This window comes from Lissotriton helveticus, chromosome 5_1, assembly GCF_964261635.1.
Source record: "Lissotriton helveticus chromosome 5_1, aLisHel1.1, whole genome shotgun sequence".
Classification (NCBI taxonomy): Eukaryota; Metazoa; Chordata; class Amphibia; order Caudata; family Salamandridae; genus Lissotriton; species Lissotriton helveticus.
In genome coordinates this window covers 2106869199-2106884152 of record NC_136065.1, presented here as the reverse complement: position 1 = coordinate 2106884152, position 14954 = coordinate 2106869199, and the positions used below count along the sequence as shown (strand labels likewise).

At 42.7% G+C, this 14954-nt stretch overlaps 1 long non-coding RNA gene across 1 annotated transcript in view; it reads left to right on the top strand.

The window, feature by feature from the left end:
* The window catches only part of LOC144756377 (uncharacterized), a 218868-nt gene that overhangs the window by 43904 nt on the left and 160010 nt on the right, over window positions 1-14954 (top strand). The window contains exon 2 of the long non-coding RNA XR_013595135.1: window positions 2732-2888. This is a non-coding gene — a long non-coding RNA (uncharacterized LOC144756377). The remainder of the gene's footprint in view (window positions 1-2731; window positions 2889-14954) is intronic.

The window sequence follows — 14954 nt, the reverse complement described above, 5'->3', positions numbered from 1 at the left end:
TCATGGTCTATAAAATCTAGATCCAATGCCAATAGGATATTCAAGGTGATGGATCCAGTCATTAATTCTAATACTGCTTGTAGAAAGGTCATAAGAATTTTTTTAAATCAGTATCCTGCAATTTATCAGGCTCCCATGGAAGCATCAGAAGAGGCCATCTTGAAATTTCTTGCTTTAATCCCAAATCCCCAACTCTCGACAGAACAACAAGATAGTTTAATTAATACAATATCAGAGACAGAATTTCGAGAGGCCGTGCCCTCAATGGCCAATGCCAAGGCAGCAGGGATTGATGGTAGTCCAACTGAGTTTTGTAACGTCTTTACCCTACTCTTTCAAGGTTTCTTGATTAAACTTTTTATTGAAATAATATCCAGTTGTTCTATTTCATGGTTAATTGAATACATTGTATTAAGTTTTATTAAAAAAGATAAATTGTCTCTTAATCCTAATTACTACACGCCAACTAGTTTGTTAAATGCAGACTATAAACTTCTGATGAAAATCTTAACAAATTGTTTAGCTCCTGCTGCCCAGTAAAGTATTCAAGGCAATCAAAATGGTTTTGTTCCACACAGGTCGATGGTGATTAATACGAATTATCTGATTCAGGCCATAGATTATTTTGCAACCAATAAAACAAGAGCGGCTATAATTATGGTCGATGCGGAAAAAGCCTCTGATGTGGTAAGCTGGGCAGCACTACTTCAGATACTAAGGAAATTTGGTTTCCCTGACCAGTTTTTACCGATTTTGAAAAATCTGTATACTGGAGTGGTAACTAGGATCAGTGTCAACTGATGTAGGTTGAGTCCAAATTTCTTGACGAACGCGCCAATGGTGCCTCCTCTTGCCGGTTTTATTTCCTTTTTTCATTGAGCCACTGGCTATTTTACGGAATGTTGGTTACATTTTACCTTCAGTTTTAGGCATGTCTAAGGTAAAATGTTTTGCTGACGATATTATGTTGTATCTGGATGCAATGAAAGCCAGTATTCGAAGAACCCTCGATAGCATTGAGGGTCATACGATTAATCACAATAAGTAATTCAGCTTTTTAATGGTTTGAATGAGGATCTCGCCATCACAATTAGGGGTCAGTGGGTGCCTACTTGCCCTTTTAGATATTTTGGGGTATTTGTAACTTCCAACATCTTCGATCTCTACGAGTTAAATTATGATGCAACGCTGTGTAAAGTTGAGAGATTGTTAGAGCGTGCCATTTTCTACCCTTGTCAATTATATGTCGAGTTGCCTTAATTCAAATGTCGATCCAAACTTTATTTCTATTCTCTAACATTTCAATTGAGCTCAGTAAGAACTATTTTAAGGAGGTTGATTGCTTAATTGGAAACATTTCATGGAAAAACAGAGTCCACGTGTCAGTTTGACCATCATTCAATGAAGTAAAGAGCAGGTGAGTTTGGGCCTACCTGATTTTTATCTTTATGATCAGGCTGCCTGTAGTGACTATCATGATTGTGTATATGCTGATCCATTCCCTCCCTACAATTTCTTTTTAAGAGCAATGGTTAAGGAGTTAGGATTTCAGTTTTCGTTTTATGAAAACTTGGAAATGCCTCCAAAAACTAGGTATAAAAATGATTTTGCGAAAGTATGAAATTGCTGTAAAACATTATATACCTGTTTGCCACACATTTTGTTCTCTGCAGATTTATAGCACTCTGGGGTTAAAGGTCCCAGAATACTTGATTACACTTTGGAATGGACATGGGTGTAGCATATTAACATATTCGATAATAAATGGTCGGTGGAACAACTGGCAACAGCTAGCTATCCAGGACTCTGAGACCACTTCTATTCTATTGGTCAGTTTTGCACATTTCTCTAGCTTCTTGCAAGACTTTAACCCTGATATAGGACTTTTTTTTTTTTTTTTTATCTATTCTTTAAAAATAGCATGGTAGGAGTCGGTAGTTGGAATAAGGTGTTACTTCAGAGGATTCAAGAAGATTATTATTCCTAAATGTCTCCATAAGATAACATCAGTTACAGGGTGTCGCATTTCCCCGCATCAGTGGTTGGATATATCCACTTCTGGTCATAAACTGTTGAGAACAGCAAACTTTAAAAGAATTACCTTTTTTGCTAGCTGGACGCTTTATTATACCCCCCAATTTTTTAATAAATGTTTCCTAATGTTTAATAACAAGTGTTTTAGATGTACTACGGTGGCACAAGGAGTTTGGGCACACATTGTTGTTTACCTGTCCATACTTGCAACAGTTCTGGCATCAGATATTTTTGTTTCATAACTCAACAATTATCAAAAAGGGTGGTACCAGAATAAGTAGTTCTTTTGGGTTGCTGGGAAATAATGAAGCTTTTGTGAGGTCTGAACAAAAGTTTACTTTTTTAGATTTCTCTTTTGCAAAATCACTCGTTTTACAATTTTGAAAGACTTCTAGGTGTCCATTATTTTAGCATTGGCAAGCTAAAATGACCCGGGTACGACAGTTGGAATTTCTCTAAGAGAAATAACCAATTGGAAAAAATTGAACAGTTGTGGTGTTTTACCCCACTGATTAAGGGGTGGATAATTTTGTAGGAGAGATGTAGGGCCGTGCATTTGCACTTTTGGATCTTTCTCTGTATTTTAAGTAATGCCTGTTCGCACAGCGGCCCCTGTGCTTTATTGATATATTTGCACTATTTACAACTGCACTGTATGTTTTTATGTCAAAATGTTTTCATTGAAAATTTTCCTCAGGGATTGCAACAAACACATTACAAATGTGACAAAATTCAGAAGTATCATCCGCCCAGTTATACAAATCATTGATTAGAGCTACCTTCTGCCCCCTAGGACTACACGGATGTAGTTTAATATATGACACAGTTTCATCAGGACAAATCGCAAACACACGGTATGTTTTTAATTACTTGTTTCCATATCTTTAGATTTTCTGGCCTTTATTTGGGCAAATAGAAGATTTTGCTTGTAGCATTATTTAGATATGACTGTTTTACTCATGGAAATGCTATTGTCAGATAGTTATTGTGCCTATTTATAGTTTTCAATTCTTGTATTAGTGTATCACCATAGTCAGAAGATGGTAGCAGTAACAGTTATGTTGCTTTGGGCTAGATTATTGAGAGATCAGGCGGGATTAGCTTTTATGGTTGTATGAAAAATCTATCTGTGCTTAAAATATTTTCTACTTTGTCTATTTATTGGATATTTGTGTTAAAAACAGTGATTGTATGACTATTGTAGCACGCAAAAAAAAGATAATTAGAGGCTCTTATGAAATGGGAAAAGCAGAATATGAATTAAAAAAAGAAAGTATTGTGCAAATAAGAGTAATTTTCAGAGAAATTATAGATTTTAGGAGAGAATGGGAGAATGTGGAGCACAAACACGACTAGAGTGAAAAGCCACAGAAATGCAAAATGACAAAATAAAGTCACAGGTGGTTCTGAATTTAAAGTTGTTGGAAGAACGTTCCCATGGAGAGAAGTGCCTGGAAGAGCGGAGCAGACGGGATCTTTGGAGTTCTACAAAGGGTTTTCCAAATATTAGGAACCTAAAAATGGTACACTGAAGTGGACAGGATTGTAACTCTTTCAAAAGTGCTTTGGGAAGATTTGGATGCATTATTTTTATTTATTGTGTGTTATGTTATGTTATATTTATTCTTCTATAGCGCACGGCCACTCCATTTGGAGCATCCCGGCGCTTTTTCGAAGGTACCCACCAGAAGAGGGAGAAACATAACACTGAAGGGACATGCAACACACCTATAAAACAGCAGCAGCGGACTATGGGAAAAGCCATGTTTTAAGGGCCTTTCGGAAGGACAACAGGCTAGAAGCCTGTCTTAAAGAAATCGGGAGGTCATTCCAAGCACGAGGAGCTAGATAACGGAAGGACCGACCTCCTGCTCTGGCGCGCTTGACAATGGGAACCTTCACTTTGGATAGCGCAGCAGATCTAAGAGATCTAGAGGGCTGATACCAAGACACACGATTAGAAATATATTTAGGACCAATACCATGTAAGGCCTTGAAGGTCGTAGTCAGAGTTTTAAAAAGAATCCTTTTATCAATCGGGAGCCAATGTAAGGTAGAGAGAAGAGCAGTGGCTCTGGCTCTTCTTGGGAGGCCGAAGACAGCTCGGGCTGCAGAGTTCTGAGCAACTTGAAGACGCCTGACCAGGTATTTGGGAAGTCCCAAAAATAAAACATTGGCGTAATCCAGTCTGGAACCAACCAGTGCCTGGACGATAATTTTCCTGTGCTCGATGGATACTAAAGGTAAAAATTTGCGTAGCATCCGAAGGATGCCAAAACATTTCCCAGTGAGAGAGGAAATGTGTGGACCAAAAGATAGGTCGCTGTCAATGATCACTCCCAGATTTTTGGCCTTCTGGGATGAACTAACGGGGGGACACATATCCTGCGGCCACCAGGGTTTCCAATCCGGCTCAGCGATACACCCAAAAAAGAGCAGCTCCGACTTGTCGGAGTTGCATTTCAGTCCATGATGTCCTAACCACTCGAAAACCGCACTCAGACAACCTCTGACCTGATCGTCGTTAAACAGACCATTCCTGTTGCTCACAAACAGGAGCTGGGTGTCGTCGGCATAAGTGACAATCCGGGCGCCGAAAGACTCCGCGACCACTGCCAGAGGAGCCATAAAGATGTTAAAAAGGAGGGGGCTCAAGATGGATCCTTGGGGAACCCCCACTTCTAGCAGCGGCATCTCGGCGGAGTAAGGAGGAGTCCCAGATTGTCTGCCGGCGGTCGGCTAAGAAGGGTTTAAGCCACCTCCACACCGTTCCCTGCAGGCCAAAGTCCCAGAGTCTAGTAAGGAGAAGCGCATGGGGAACGGTGTCGAACGCCGCCGACAGGTCAAGCATGACCAATGCCGCCTTTCTTCCAGCATCCAACTCCTCCCGGATGGCGTCTGTGACTTCGAGGAGCGCAGTTTCCGTGCTGAAATTCGCACGGAAACCGGATTGGGTGTTATGCAACAGATCATTTTCCTCGATGAAGTTAGATATTGATCTGTGGACAAACCTCTCCGTCACTTTCGCTAGAGCTGGGAGTAAGGAAATAGGTCTGTAGTTGGCATGGACTAGAGGGTCGAGTGCAGGTTTTTTCAGGAGTGGCAGGATCATGGCGCTCTTCCAGGCCTTTGGAACTACCCCGGATGAGAGTGACATATTTAAAATAGGGTTGACCAAATCATTCAGCACAGGTGCCAAGTACGCTAAACACTTTGCCGGGCACGGATCCTGTGGGGATCCAGATTTAAGGTTGGACAGGATGTCAAAAGAGCTTGCATGATCCAGTGGGGGAAAATCACACAGCAGAGGACCATGAACAGACATGGGACACCCCAGGCTCACAGGTTGCTGCTGGAAAGTGGAAGAGAGGGAATCTTGAATAGTAGTAATTTTCTGTACAAAGTATACAGCCAGATCCCTCAACCAGGATTCAGAGTGCGTATGAATAGGGGTATAAGCAGAGGAGGAAGTGAAGTCTTTTACCACCCTAAAAAGTTCTTTACTGGAATGCTCCGCCTCATTTATTCTAGATTCCAAGTAAGCTTTTTTTCCAGCCCAGATTGATTTGTGGTAGACTCTAGTCAGTGTCTTAAAATTCTGCCTTTCTGAATGATCGTAAGATCGTCTCCAAGCTCTTTCAGCTTTTTTAAGATCTTGTCTAGCTTTTTTTAGCTGCGGAGTAAACCATGGGGCAGATATCCTTTTATTGGCAGAGTTCTGTGTCTTGGTCGGGATCGAACTCTCAAGACACTCTAAGAGCCATTGATGGAAAAAAGCGGTATAGTCCTCTACATTGTCAGATGTAGGACAGGGAAAGTTGATTAGGGTGTTTGATAGCATCTCTCTAGTGAACAGATGGAAAGATTTAGAGAGATGCTTTGACGACCCCACTGATTTGGACCGTGTTAAAACCATAATAGGGAGGGAAAAGGAAATAAGAAAGTGGTCCGACCACAAAACTGGCACGGGAAGATCTACCCCAATAGGGAGAGTAGAGAAGATCTGGTCCAGCGTGTGGCCCTTCTCATGGGACGGTCCTACCACGTATGGAGCTAATCCGAGCACAGAAGTGATATCCAATAGTTTTTGGGTATCTGGATCTGAGCTAACATCCATATGAATGTTTAGATCACCTAACAAGAGGCAGTGATTAGATCTGAGGCAAGGAGTCGAAAGGGCTGCCTGTAATTCTTCTAAAAACGGCCCCACCGAGCCTGGTGGTCTGTAGACAAGAATCCCTGTACAAGCCTGGGAGGACGAGAGCTGAAGGGTGAAGCCGAGGGCTTTGCTGCCCTGGATATTGTCAACAGGAAAGGTGCGACATGCTATGCTCTTCTTTACTATGATCGCCACTCCACCACCTCTACCAGACGATCTGTCTTTCCTAAATATATTGTAGGCGGGAGGTATGGCATTAGCCAAATCGGGGGCAGACAAATCAGACAGCAAAGTCTCTGTCAGGAATAAGCAGGAAATCTTAGAATCCTGTAATAGATTCCAAATATCCATAACATGGCGAGGTAGGGATCTGGTATTAAGCAATAAACATTGATAGTTCAAGGGTGTACTAACCGTAGAAGATTGATTGCGTTCAGGAAGGCGCCAGCCACAGTAGCTACAGCCTTTCCTTAAGGCCCTTCCTCCGGGAAAGACGTGATGGCAGAGACTATACGGAGGACGGAGGGAGCAAAGCTCAGAACTAGAATACATAAGCATAATGAGTCGCAGTGTGAATATAGACCAAATAGCGGTCAGGAAGCTAGCCGTCCTGCCCCGTCCGCCTACGTGCCGCTGACGGGCGCAGACGGGCAGGACTCTGGCGCGACTCAGGCGCAGAGAGGGCGCCACACCTGCGCGTCACCGCTGCGCGTTGAAAAGGGTGGAGCTTTAAATAGGCCGGCTGAATCTCGGAGAAACTAACTCTCCTGAGTACCTGCACCAAGATGGCGGCGGCGCGCTTCCCGACCTACCCAGGATGGACACCACCACCCCAGAACCGGACCCGCCAAAGTAGCGGTGGTCTTACAGGATTAGAGTGTGGGAATGAGGGCCAGGCGCAGCGCGGCGATATTAAAACAAGGTAGGCAGCTAAATGCAAAATAAAATGAACAAAAATAGACAAAACGGGAAGTTTTAAAATTTGGCTGCTGGCGGCGCAATTACGCGACCCAGCAGCAGTCAGTTGCAGTCTCAGCAGTGGACACCTTACCAGGCTGCCCCGAGCGAAGTTCCGCCTTAAATAGGCCGGCTGAGTCTCGGAGAAACTAACTCTCCTGAGTACCTGCACCAAGATGGCGGCGGCGCGCTTCCCGACCTACCCAGGATGGACACCACCACCCCAGAACCGGACCCGCCAAAGTAGCGGTGGTCTTACAGGATTAGAGTGTGGGAATGAGGGCCAGGCGCAGCGCGGCGATATTAAAACAAGGTAGGCAGCTAAATGCAAAATAAAATGAACAAAAATAGACAAAACGGGAAGTTTTAAAATTTGGCTGCTGGCGGCGCAATTACGCGACCCAGCAGCAGTCAGTTGCAGTCTCAGCAGTGGACACCTTACCAGGCTGCCCCGAGCGAAGTTCCGCCTTAAATAGGCCGGCTGAATCTCGGAGAAACTAACTCTCCTGAGTACCTGCACCAAGATGGCGGCGGCGCGCTTCCCGACCTACCCAGGATGGACACCACCACCCCAGAACCGGACCCGCCAAAGTAGCGGTGGTCTTACAGGATTAGAGTGTGGGAATCAGGGCCAGGCGCAGCGCGGCGATATTAAAACAAGGTAGGCAGCTAAATGCAAAATAAAATGAACAAAAATAGACAAAACGGGAAGTTTTAAAATTTGGCTGCTGGCGGCGCAATTACGCGACCCAGCAGCAGTCAGTTGCAGTCTCAGCAGTGATCTCTGGACCTTCACTTAATTCTCAAACTCTCTTATAGAAGATTTGCAAAATATATACAAATTGTCCTGGTTGTGATAATATTTGTAAGGATGTGTGTAAGGATTTAACGAATGAGTGTAAAAATATTGTAAAGTGGCCAGAGGACAAACCATATAGGGATAGGCATATTTACAAATCCTCACTAATTGCTATTCAAAAAGATCCAGCAAAACAGGTTAATTGGTCAAAAATACAGCAAAACAGGTTCATTGGTCAAAAATGATGAGATCGACACAAAATGCAGATGATTCAGTTCATGCATATTATGAGATATTAATACAGATTTCCAGACAACTCAGTTGAATGCATGATCCCTTAAAGGAAGGAACGTTGGGGTTTGTTTCAGCTTTTGTTTTGGGCTTACGTTCGGAGTTGAGTTCATAGATTCCGAAATGAGGTATTCCCAGGCAAAGTCATTGAATGAACTACTTGTGTATGAGAGCTATTGTAATGATTATTGTGACTTTGAAAATAATTTAATTAAAGAGAAGTTTAGGCTGGTACAGACTAATTTTTAGATCGAGCCTGGGCAGTGTATGCCCTGCTCTGCGAGGCATGTTGTATCGGAGTATGGACTTGAAGCCCCACCCACTCTCTGCCCATATTTGTCTTTGGCTTAAGTCATTGTCCTTCCTAAATGCTGGCTTCTGATTCGTTAATAGGCTTATTAGTCCCTCCTTAGTACCGTCTTCTCTTCATTAGTAACCTCCCATGAGGACTGGCCCTTTTACTTCTGCTGTTACACGGTATGTCTTATTTAGTCTGTAAGCACTATTTTCTTTAATGAGTGTCTCCTACTGCAGGCACGACATGCTTTCCTGCAACATTCAGCATGCCATGCCTGCTTTCACTTTACAATTCAGAAAAGGGGGTGGTGATGAACAGAGTGTCTGAATTGAGCAGACCACTCTTACCCAGTCCAAAGATCAGGCCTTGTTGTAAATTATTTTGTCCACCCTAAGCGTGGAAGGGTATACTCAGATGTGAGTCCCTTGCTCATTGCACCATCAGGATTCAAGCAAGCCGGGCCGAAGACGGCTGAAATGCCAGAAACCGGTCCCCGGAAGCTTGTTTCCTTCCCAGTGTAAGAATTGGCTTTTGTAGTCTGGTCTGCCCTGTTCCCATGATGCACTGGGCCAGGGACAGACTAATTTGCATACAGCCAGGTTCTGAAACTGGGATGGTGCAATGAGCTAAAAAACGGTGTTGGATCTAGCCCTGATCTCTTGACTGGGTGAGAGTATTCTGCTTAATTCAGAGACTCTGTCCATCACCACCCCTTGTTGTAAATTGCTTTCACTTTACAAGCAGCCTGGGACAATGGTGGCCGCTTCTTTGAAATTAAATAGGTCTTGCATGTACAAGAGTTTGAACTATTGGCATTGTAAATGATAATGGCTTTTATTTATGTGTTAATATTCAAAACAGATAAATAAAAAGCTTAAACTCTCAAATGCGAGACTTATTGTATTGCAAATGCTTGTTTTAGAAAGGCATTCAAGGATTTTTCTAGCTCCTGGTTTGCAGGAGGAACAGGAACGGCTTCTTGAGGTAGAGGTAGCGGTTTTAATACTGATTCTACAAATGATCAGTTGAAATCTGAAGCTTGTCACGTTTGAGGTAAAGAAGGCCATTGGAAAAGAAATTGTACAGTTAATGTAAAACAACTTGTAATTGGAACACAAATGATGCCTAAAATGATTCTCATGTACCAGAGGACGTATGACGGAACCCCGCCTGCATTTAATACACATATCTTTACAATGCATTCAGTATCACAACTGTGACGTTACCACTTGTTACTTTACCACACAAGTCATTACAACGACTTGCATTAGGGGGGATGGACTTGGGAATAGTATAACTTACTATACCAACTGCAGTCAACGCAACAGTAGGGAAGTTGTTGGACTTAAAATCCAACACCAGTCCAACAACGACCCCCTAAAGCAAGTAGTTGTAATGACTTGCGGGGTAAAGAAACACTTGGCAACATTGCCGTCGAGTGGTGACTGTATTTTAAAGGCAGGTCGTGGTTCTGACTGCATGGTAAAGGATGTTTCTCTGTAGCAGAATATGACTTCAATGGTACAGACTGGGATGAGTCAGTGGTCTCATCCCTACCGTCATCTGTTCAAAATATGATGAATACAAGGCAGTTTAATGAAACTATGCCTTCAGGTCCAGTTTCACTTTTACAACCTCAAATGAAGAATCATTTTATTGGATTTCCACCTAATTTCAATTTTAGCAACATCTAGGTTAAAACCAAATGAAGCACTCAGTAATTAGTTACACTTTTTCACAATATGCAGCTGCACTCAGAGTTCCTTATGGATCGAGTCAGCCACAATGATGGTGCCTGAGAGGGGAGGAGGATTGTATGCGTGGTGAAGACTTAGAGGTAGACCAGAGTTGCCCTTTTTTAGAAGGATAAGTGAAAGGCCATCCATTATAATTTTTGGTATATACAGGTGCTACCCTTTCCACATTTAGACCAGTGGAAGTTCCAAACCTACCCACCCCAGGAAAGTAAGTCCAACTAGAAGGTATTTCAAACAAACAGGTGACTAATGCATTGCCAGCAAATGTTCCTGTAAAAATGGGCTCAGCTATATACATGAATACATTTATAATTAGCTAAATAAATCCACTAATTCTATTAGGCCTTGATCTATTATGCAAGTTGAATTTTGTGATTTATTTATTCTGGATCATCCTCTACAAACACTCGGCTCAGTAGTAAAACCACAACCTCTTTAGCCGGTGGAGCTGGAAACCACCAAAGTAGTGGACACTCAAGATGCTCCCACAATGCCAAACTCGCAGGTTATCACTTCATTTAGAGTTGGGAAACCTCAGGATTTTTGATGAGGAGCGGTCTCGGCTGTTGGAAGCCCTTGGCCTAGCAGTCCATCCACTGCACTACCAGGTCACAGCAGCAAGCACCCCTCCCTGTTTAAGGTGGTAGGACTGAATAGAACTGGTTTTCCCTTCCCGGTACCACTGTGTGCATCAGGACCAAAACAATATAGCAGCCCACTTGTCATTCAAGTATGAAGAAAATGCATCTGTTGCACTGGTGGATGCACTTTCAGCAAAGAGATGCCCAACATGCACTCTCTTATATAACAGTTGAGTAAAGGTTTGAGCGTTTGCTCCTCCTTTGAGTAATATAGGTGATTTCAACCACACCAAACGTATACTTTTTTTGGTCTGTTGTATCCAAAGAAAACAATTGTCATATTTTATCTTGAAGAAGGTCTTTATTGATTACATTTTGTATTGACACGTGTTTCGACCACTCTGGTCAGTGCGACCTGGACTTTCTCAAGGCTTTCACAATTGTACTTAGGATCAGTGAGAAAATCTCATAGGATACAGAGCATGGGTCTTCAGAGCAAATAGAAAAATAAATGTTGATTTTCAAGTAGCGGAATGAAAATCCCAGGTCAATCCCTCATAGTAATTTTCCTTTGCGAGCTGTCCAAAGGCAATATCATCCAGTCTTAGGATCTCTGGACCTTCACTTAATTCTCAAACTCTCTTATAGAAGATTTGCAAAATATATACAAATTGTCCTGGTTGTGATAATATTTGAATTTGATTCAGGTAGGGAGAGCAAAAAAGGAGTTGGCTGGAGTAGCAGATAAGACAAAAGTAGGAGAGCAGAAAAGGCAAAGTAGAGGGCACAAGGATGGGGAGAAAGACAAGGAGAGATTCTGCTCATGTTTCTGATGGTTAATGAGAAGTTCAAGCTCTGGCCAACCGTTAAGTATGCTCTTTTTTGGATTTTGACCCGATATCCTTCCGAAATGGGTACAGCTACACATACTCATCCTCAAAAAAAGATAACAGTGGCATAGTGTTTCCTAGCCCCCTAAAATGTGTACATTTCCATGGGAATTTTGCCGCAATGCATTTACTTTGATCACAAACATATGTTTTCCGATTGGGTAATACATTTTATAGATCAGAAAATGATCTTTTCTTGCATTGACTGAAATCAGTTTCCTAACACTGGACTGTCCAGTACACATTGAGCAAGTGTGGGAATTGTTCCAGCTAACCAGTTTAAACTTTATTTCGGTCGTAGACCATAAATGTCACAGATGAGAAATCACAATACAGTACATAAGCCCAGTTAAAAAAATACAGTTAATAACAAAATGCAACGTTTATTGAAAAATAATGTGGGCTCACTTAGGTGACAGCAAAACAAATACCATACATCTTAAAACCTTAGTATAAAATAATAGCTAAAAAGAAATAAATAGAAAGATTTTCCTTATTTTTTTTTATTACACATAAAATTTACACATGTACTACAATTAAAACACTGCGTGCAAGAAGAATGATTCAATTTGGTATAGTTATGTAACAAAAAATCGATCTCAGCCCTAAAGATTAGCGTGGAATGGTTTTGCGCAGGATTGGCCAAACACTCTCTAAAATACTTGGCGATCAAAAATACGATGGTGGATGAAGTGTCGACTCTGCAAATTCTCAGGGCATCCCTATACTGGTGCACTCCTAACAAACATGAAAGGGGATGATCCAAGGTTTGCAGGGCTTCATTTAGAAGAGGCAAAAAACAGCATATGGTCGTCAATTTCCTCACACTTATTGTATGATGGGCAGAGGCTACTTTCCTCTGGGCCACGTTTCCATTTAGAGGTAAATGAAGTGAGGGGGGGAGTGCCCAATCTGAACCTTATATGAAGGGCTTTGGTGGAGGGAGGATCAATCTGGTCCATTCAGGCCTCAAAAACATTGAACCCTAAAAAGCGGTCGCTACGGTATTCCGGAATTGGCTGGATAATCAGCTTTGTCTCCTCATGTTCCCAATAAAGAGACTTAATCTTTTTAACTGAGGAAGATGTGATGGAAGAAGTGTCTACCCAAAACTCTTGCACCCCTAATGAGTAGGAGGGTCTCTTTGATATAACTCAGCCATGGTACCAAAGCATTACTTTTTTGTCTACCCAAGATGTTGCCCAGACCCGCTCTTTAGTATGATAGCTCGGGAACAGACCAAAGGTGTAGCCAGTAAATTAGAGGTTTCAGTTTCCCCAGAGAAATGATGAGGCAGATAGCAAGGCCTTGTCTAAAAATCAAGGGACTACTCTGGGGAAGTTTAAGGGCCATCCTCAAAAATGTGTTTTCAGATGTGCTCCATGCACCTATTTTACTATTCCCCCAAAGTTCTGCACCATAGAAGCTGCTGCTGCTGCGTGGGCTCTACAAACTTACAGAAGTGGAGAGATAGTATAGAAAGTAGTCTTACTGGCAAATCTTAGAATAGCAGCAGCCCTATGGTATGACCTAAGAGAACTCATAAAGAGTTGACTGTCCCAGGAGTCGGAAGTGGAGAGCCGGATTCCAAGATAGTTACATTCGAGAACTCTCTCCAATTCCATCCCCTCTAAAATGAATGGCCCTATGAAGCTCCTGTGGGGATTTATTGCCATAAACTTAGTTACGTATACTTTTATAGTAAGTCCAGAGGAAGTGCAGAATGAATGGAACCTTAGGAGGAGAGACTTGATACCCATTGAGGTTTTTGACATCAAAAGCGTGCCATCTGTGAACAGTAGCGCTGGAATTCTACTACACCAGTGCACCAGGGAATCATTGTCACAGCCCATAAGGAAATCGCCACAGCTGTTGATAAAAATAAGAAATAAAGTTGGGGCAAGGACACAGCCATGCCTGAATCCCCTGCTAACTTCAAAATGGTCAGTAGTTTCCCCGCTTGCTCCCCAGCTGATTTTTGCAATGTGTTCACAAGGGAATGTCACTGCTAGCTTTACCAGACCTCTAAGTCACAAGGACACTACATATCGAGTCCTTGGCTTTTCTGTTGCAAACCATCGTTTTCCACTGAGATAGTCCAGTGGGTTTAACAGAACAAAATAAAGACTACATGCCCCATAATGCATTTTCTTTGAACATTAAAGGTTAGGACTGGAAACAAACTTGTTTGCCATGCCACCTTCACTGCCAACTTGCACACTCACTGGGCTGCGTTCCATAGCCACATTGCTACTTTCACTAGACACCTTGCCCCATTCAATAGCTACCCTCTGTGCCCCACCCATGAGCCACTGCCATTTGCAGATCACTAAGCCTTATTCACATTCACTGGTCACCCCTTACGATTTACCAGCCACCATATCACTTTGACTGAATACCCTGCCCAATTCACTTGCCACCCTACCACATTCAGTGGTCACACTGCTCCTAGCCACACTGTCGCTATCACAGATCACGTTGGCCCATTCTCTAGGCATGGTCTTCCTGTGCTAATTCATGTTCTCTTTGCCACACATTCACATATTTCCGGGTTCAGGCACGCTATGCTCTTCCTCGAATGTTAATACGCTTCATCCGTTGTCCTATATTGTAATAGGAGTTACTGCCTCTAAGTATATAATAGAATACAACCGTGGGACCATATCAGGCATTCATAGGTGAATGGCAGGGCATGTCCACCATACCTTCCCTGCTTCAATCTTGACATACTCCAAGCAGACCTGGGTGAACATGGTTCTCAGCTATGACCCAAACTGCTCAGATTTCGGGTATGATGTGGAAGATCTTTCAAAACCCCGGGACATTCTCATCATCACCCATGCATCTTCAAGCCTCCCGCTGGCCCCAGTCGTCAAGTATCCAGGCACTGGTTCTACCTCAGTTAGAAACGAACAGTACTTCCTCAGGAGTTCCTGTGCCCTCCTCTGTGCAAGGCATCCCGGTGAGGCAAGTGTCCAAGGGACAAGACTGACATATATTGTTTTTTTGGTAAGCATACAGAGAGACAATTTTGAAATGCAAAAACAACTAATTTATAAGGAAGAAAGTGCAAGTGTGTCCTTTAGCTGCTTCAGAGAGACCTGTTGCCTCCTGGCCCTAGACGACCGCTAGGAACAAAAAGCCGATATTATTTTGTGTGGTTTCCACTTCAGAATGTATGGATCTCC